The following is a 7428-nucleotide window of genomic DNA, read 5'->3' as shown; positions in this document are numbered from 1 at the left end:
CAATAAAGCAAAATAAATTGCCATTTTCTGTTGTTTGTTATGATTTTTGTTATAAAATATTTTACGACACCTAAACATCTTTTTGGAAAATCCCTAGAGATTTTATGAACATGTCATTTCTGTGAAGACCTTGCTACATCTTCAAAACAAGCTATTAAAACAAGGAAAATCCATGAAAATACATTCCAAAGAAAAAGTGGCTTTACGCCTGATTGTATTTGTTCCACATAATCTGTAGAGCCTGAAACCCTCCGTTCCCCCTTTTCCCAAAAGAAACCCCTGCACTTGTAACTAATTTCTTTTGTCGCATTCAAATCAAAGGCACACGTGTGTCCGGTGCTCTTCCGCTGCCAGGAAGCGAAATCCGGCTGAAAGGATGGCTCATTAGACAGAGCGGCGTTCTGAGTTCCAAGTTCCCAGTGAAATACTTGTTTGCCAGCCTGGTTATTGCTCCATCAGGCCCAAGTACTCTCTTTGTCATATTCTGCCTATTGAGTGATACAGTCATTTGGTTTGGCCATAAGCAGCTCTTTGCCTATTCTGAGGGAATACAGTGAGCATATTCTTTGGTAAGGTGTTTTCTTTCAGCTTTATTAATTATTTAATTGAATTAAGTTTCTTATTGCCACGTTTTCTGCCTAAAAAAATGTATTTGCTAACTTTTAGGTGTTTGAAAATAAGCCTAATATAAATTGTATACTTCCAAAATAACTTTTGAAATTATAAATTTGGGATTTATATCCAACTTTTTTTTGTAACATTATTAAAAAAAGCAATTTAATTTTTTTAGGATGTGTTTTTAATAGAGTATTTTCCATTCAAAATTGCACTTGAGCTATTTAGGTGTCACTTTTTAGCAGTGCACAACTAAAATCCGACACCGAAAGAGTGACTAGGGAGGCGAGGCCTTAACCCGAAATGCCTGGACGCATATCGGGCGAAAATATCTTTGGCACACTTCACTTCACTTAGACAAACAAGCGGGCGACAGCGGCGCTGAAGGCTGATTCAGAATCTGAATGAAGAGTGGAGTGGTGAGTGGAGGCTACCAACAACCAACAACCAACAACTACCAACAATGCCTGGCAATAGCAATATAGCCCTGTTGTTGATTGAACAAAAACAAGTTAGCAGGGGATCGAAGCGAAGTGAAGTGGCTACGTGGGTTAACTTTTCCAGTTGCCAGAGCCCAGAGCTCCCAGAGCTCCCGGCACGTACAAAATCGTCCAGGATGTCTGACTGACTGGCTGACTTTCGTCCTGTTCGTCCTGGCTGTCTGGCAAAATTTGAACGAATTTGCCAGTGCTTCATAATTTCAGCCTCACTTTTGCATACTTTTCGTCCAAGTTTTTCCATGTGCTCGAGTGACTTTGATGCTGCCGAAAATGGACTTGGACTTGGTCTAAGTCCTCAGCTGCCTTTGTGTAATTTATGCCCTTGTTTTTTTGACGACCGACGACTGACAACGACAACGACGAGGACGACAACTTCCGGCCAACAACTACATTTCTCATTTACTAATTTAAATAAACTTTCAACAACACAACAGTCGCTCCAAGTTTTTGGCCACAGAAATTCTGTCACTTGAACGTAATGAGAGGATGTGCCTAAAAATATGCCCACACTATAGAGCTCTCTATGGTTATCCTTCAATTTCCTTATATAACTTACAAACAATTTTGCTGTTGCATAGCTGAGGGCGGCGAAATAATAAGGAGGAGCATTGTGAGGAACTTGAAGGCCCCAAGGGAACGGAACAAAACGCGCGACCGCAGCCCAGTTGGCCAACTTTCATAATTACGAGAGTAACGACAACAGCCGCAAGAAGAAGGCTTCAGATCCCGGCTATATAATACTTATTAATATATATGTACTATATACACATAGCTACACAGCAACAGGGCCGCAAATGCCACAGCCGTCGAAAAGTTTCCAAGTCAGCCGAATTTATGATAGAAATATACTTTCTCTGCACTTTGGGGGCTTAGTAGGTACTTAGTACCCGGCGTAAATGGAGAAAAGTCAGCTGTTGTGATAAAGTATTAATAGAGAGGCTATTCGTAAAAGGGGCCCCTTCTAACAGAATCGATAATGGCAAGTGTCATAAGCTCTCAATTAAATTTGCATATTTCTTAAACTAAAAAATAAATAAAAGTTTCTGAATGGAAAATAATAGTATGGTGCTAAGTCAAAAAAAATCTATAACCTATAAAATAATAAGGTTTAATACCATTAAAATAAAATGTAAAGATTGAAAGCCCCTATTAAATTAAAATATTTCTTTAAATACATAACTAAACTAAAAATACCTATTAAAATTAAATTAAATAAATCTTTTCTCTTATTCTTTTATTATTTTAATAAAACCCCACGAAAACAAGTTGAGTTCTACAGATTTTCAGTTTTGCAAACTCAAAAATTGGTTTAAATTATTCTCCTAGGAATATATTAAATTTATTGTAATAAAGATTGATTCCATTTGAATGAAAATTGATGAATTTGAAACGCTGGGTGGCTGCCTGATTGCAGTTTAGGCGGAGAGGTAGAGCTTTCCGCCCAAGCGAATATAACATTTGATTTATGCCCCACATTTCACATTCGACAGCTGTCTAATGCCAGGACATGCTCACAACAATTCTCAACCTCCCATCTCTCATATATCCTTGCAGAGTTCCTCCAACCACGCAGCCCGATTTCAAATCGAAAGCCAAAAAACCGAATGCACATCGACGGCGCCCAACAAATGGAGCAGCAGCATGATGCCAATTCGACGAGGCTGATGATGATGATTTAGATGGTAAAGGATCTGGAACTGAAACTGTAGGTGTAGCCATTGTCGAATTTCGGAAAGCGAAACTGTAGATGAAGAACCTGAAGGCGGTGGCTGGAGAACGGAAATGAAATCAAATCGCACAGGTAATTTGTTGCCACAATGGCCAGATGAGAGGCCTACCTACGACTTACTGCGGTATTTTTGAGACTACACGGGAAAATAGCAGGAAAAACTATACAAATGGAAAATAATATAATATGGATTAAATAAAATTATACAAAAAATAAATAATATAAAAATATGATAATTGGTTGGCTCGGTTTTTATATAAATCCTTTTTTTCAATTTGTTGATGATTTAACATGGATTTTTCTGCAGAGAGTTAATACAAATAAATATATAAAAATTAATATAATCAATAAATTTCTTAAGAATTCTGTTCAAGCAAATAGCAGTTTAATAAATAAATTAAATATTCAGGAATTTATTAAATTCATAAAAATAATACTAGAAATGAAATTCAATTAAAGACCTATTCAAGGGATATATTTTTCCCAGTGTTCCTTCCCCAAACCCCAAACCCCTCGTGAGTATGCATTACAAATGATGGGATTACTGTGCGCAGATGATTAGGTTTGAGTTGCAGAATCGAGGGCCCCGAACAATATGCGATGCCCGTCGGCATTCCGGGGGCCCAGAGTGGAGTGAATAGAGAGTCCTGGCAAGTATGTGCGGTCGAATAATGGCCTCGGCTGGCGTCTTTCAGTGTCTGTTCGTCCTGGCAAAACCAAAACCACAGCAATTATTGCTTTGCTATTGCTTGTGGATCAATTTAAATTGTGGGGTTCAATAACAGAATGCCTTCGCTGTGGTTTCCCCCCTTTCCCTCCCCTTCACCCCCTTTCTTTGATTAATATATATGTTAAATACATTATCATGAAAAATGACTTGAGGCTAAGACGCTGGCCACGCGGCGTATGCGCAATATGTTACACACAAGGAAAACATCAAACGCAGCATGGTGTTTACTTTACTCGATTTGTCATAAATTACCAGTACGATTCATGTTGATTTTTCCCAGCGACCTTGTAATCAATACATATCCCCCCACCCCTGTTTCTCTTTGGCTTTTGTGGATTTAATTGAATACACCCCGCGGACAGAAAGAAGACCATGGAAATCGGAGCACAGAAAATCGCGTATAATTAGTGCTTCATCAGGGCGAATTAGTCCAATTTGCCATTTCAATTCGTTCACTTTAACGTTTCACTAGAAAGTTAAAACCAATTTGGCAGACCGTATGAAAAATGCATCAATTCGGATCGCAATCAAATTAATGAATATAAGTGCTGAATATTTCATAAATAATAAAACAGAAAAGGGCAAAAACTCGGCGTTGGTTTGGGGGGTGGAAAGCGGGGATTGTGTGCGATTGTGGGGATTAAATATTTGTCTGTCTGCTGGATTGACATTTGACCTTCCGGCCACACAGATTTGTTAAGTGTTGCAAGAAAATTTGCATTCGTAATAGAGAATGATATGGGCGGTTCTTTTACAAACCGAACACCTTTTATTGGCTCACATTTTTGATTTGCCTGAAACTTTTTTTACACGTACTATTCGGAAAATAAGTAAACACGTGTATCAGGATTTGACCGAAAAAAAATTATTTTCCTAGTTAGAATTTTTTTAAGTGTGCCAAAAATTGTCAAATTTGAAAAAGTACCCTCTCATTGAAAATCTGTATCTCCGGTTATATGAATCCAATTGACTTCATGTCTTTTGCATTAATTCTTCTGAAACCTCTCCTTTCAAAATAAAATTACTTAAAAAAAAATTTTTTTTAATTTCTTAAAAATAAAAACAAAATAAGATTTAAAAAAATTTTTTAACTATTGCCCCCACAAAAAAAAAAATTTTTTTTTATTTTAATACTTGCGTCATATTGTTAGTTACAATCGGTTTTTGTAAAAAGTTGGAGCCACTTTTAGTTTTTAAAATATCGAATTTGTTTTAGCAAGGCCTCGGCTTTTTTCTATGAAAAAACGTCGCAGCAAGTAGATCTACTCTCTCACTCTTATCGGATCCTAATGGAATTTATGTTTTCGCATTGTTTACTAGTCCTTTAACAATTGTTAATGATTAAAAGTTAAGTTTTAAGTTTTTTGACAATTTCTGAATGACAAAAAGTAAAAAGTCATTTTTTAATCAATTAAAAACTTACAACTATTTATTTAACCGTCTATTTAATAAACAATAATTTTAAATTTATTTTATTTATTATTTTTTTATATTATGTAATTTATTAAACATTTTTAAATATTTTTTTTAAGTTTTTAAAAAAATTTATTTAATAAAAATAAAAAATTATAAAATTTAATTAATTTTTTTTTTTTATTTAAAAATAAATATTTTAAAATGTTTAATAAATTACATAATATAAAAAAATAATAAATAAAATAAATTTTAAATTATTGTTTATTAAATAGATGGTTAAATAAATAGTTGTAAGTTTTTAATTGATTAAAAAATGACTTTTTACTTTTTGTCATTCAGAATTGTCAAAAAACTTAAAACTTAACTTTTAATCATTAACAATTGTTAAAGGACTAGTAAACAATGAGAAAACATAAATTCCATTAGGATCCGATAAGAGTGAGAGAGTAGATCTACTTGCTGCGACGTTTTTTCATAGAAAAAAGCCGAGGCCTTGCTAAAACAAATTCGATATTTTAAAAACTAAAAGTGGCTCCAACTTTTTACAAAAACCGATTGTAACTAACAATATGACGCAAGTATTAAAATAAAAAAAAAAATTTTTTTTTGTGGGGGCAATAGTTAAAAAATTTTTTTAAATCTTATTTTGTTTTTATTTTTAAGAAATTAAAAAAAAAATTTTTTTAAGTAATTTTATTTTGAAAGGAGAGGTTTCAGAGGAATTAATGCAAAAGACATGAAGTCAATTGGATTCATATAACCGGAGATACAGATTTTCAATGAGAGGGTACTTTTTCAAATTTGACAATTTTTGGCACACTTAAAAAAATTCTAACTAGGAAAATATTTTTTTTTCGGTCAAATCCTGATACACGTGTTTACTTATTTTCCGAATAGTACGTGTAAAAAAAGTTTCAGGCAAATCAAAAATGTGAAATTTTTTTTTTGGCCAAATCTGTTCGGTTTGTAAAAGAACGGCCCATATGCGTTTTTACTCGGCCATTCAAAGAATTACTTTCCCCATGCACTGAATTGTTTTTAATTGTCTACCGGTTTTTATTCACACATCAGGTTATTTATAATAATTATCCAATCCAATAATAAAGTAAATACAATTAAAAAAACGTATAAAACTAAGTGTAAAGATTAAATTCATCCATTTTCCTCCGTGTATCCTCGAGTATTTTGCAATGCAATTTACAGGACTCCGCCTGTTTGCTGTGGTGCCATGCAGGGAATGTCGGAAGGAGAATGAGAATGAAAATGGTATTGGGATCCGTAGGAGACAGCTGAAGGCGCCGGGGAAATGGTTTTCCACTTTCCAGCAGAACCGCAGACAGACAGCTGCGACAGCCGAGACACATGTAATGTGTGTGCGAGTGTTGCGATAAGTAAGCACAACAACTGTTGTACGACAGTGCGAGTAATAACAGTAATGACAGCGTACGCCCAAGTCATATGGATATCGATGGTAGACATGATTATGCATAATGTCTGAAAGCAACAAGATATTTGAGCAAGAAAATGGCTTAAATTCTGAAATCAGGTTGCCACGTGTCCTTGACAAACCAGAAAATGTATTTTGTGAGCTCTTTTGCATATTTATGACAATTTATTTAGTTTGCGCTCATATTTTTAATTGACTTTGCTGACGGCCCACGAGGTCGTCCTTCCAAGGACGAGTTGAAGGCAGGCTGGGCGGTGGGGGGATTCCAGGACGAAGGCCAGGACGACATTGAATTCGCATTAGATGCGCTGCAAAAGTTCATGAGGCCGTTGAGCTGTTAGCTGCTTTTACGGTTACTGCTTGTTTAGTTGGCCGACAGTTCGACATTGACATTGACATTGGTACATCCTTCATGCATATGCTGAATAATTAACTGGCAATATGTTCGGGAAAGCGAGGCACAAAGGCCGGGCCTTGACAGCCAGTCAGCTTAACCTTTGCCCTGCTCACTTTGGGCCGGCATTTAATTACGCAATGAATGCCTAGCACTTTGTATTATTTTGCGGAATTTTTATTCCCCCAAATATATATCCTTTCTTGGGCTACACTCATCGAATTTTGTAATTAAAAATAATAAGGGGTTTAATTTCTCTTATAAATGCTCCTAAAAGTATGTGGAGAAAAAAATTCTCCATTCAAAATAAATTCTTGTTGCATACTTTTCGACACTTTTATTTATTACTTCAAAAACCTTGTGATTTCCATATTTTCTCTGAATTTATGATTAAATTCAGAAATATTCTACTAAAGATAAATTTATGTTGCCTACTTTTAGACACTTTTATAAGATTTCTTTGATTTCAGGGCAAATTGGTCTCAAATAAATATGAATTCAAATTAGAATAATTTCTCTAAAGGCTTGTCTACAATCTCTCCGGTTTTAGCTCTTGTTTTATGAGTGTATCAGTCGCGAGCACTTGCTGAAAATAAT

At 35.0% G+C, this 7428-nt stretch overlaps 1 long non-coding RNA gene across 1 annotated transcript; it reads left to right on the top strand.

Annotated features, from left to right (window-relative positions):
• Positions 1-301: 301 nt before the first annotated feature.
• On the top strand, positions 302-3092 carry LOC138912994 (uncharacterized). The gene is made up of 2 exons (XR_011418555.1): positions 302-569; positions 2670-3092. It is a non-coding gene; the product is annotated as an uncharacterized lncRNA (long non-coding RNA).
• The last annotated feature ends 4336 nt before the right edge of the window (positions 3093-7428 follow it).

This window comes from Drosophila takahashii, chromosome 3L, assembly GCF_030179915.1.
Source record: "Drosophila takahashii strain IR98-3 E-12201 chromosome 3L, DtakHiC1v2, whole genome shotgun sequence".
Taxonomy (NCBI): Eukaryota; Metazoa; Arthropoda; class Insecta; order Diptera; family Drosophilidae; genus Drosophila; species Drosophila takahashii.
Note: the sequence above shows the minus strand (reverse complement) of the source record. Positions and strands in the feature narration are given on the sequence as shown.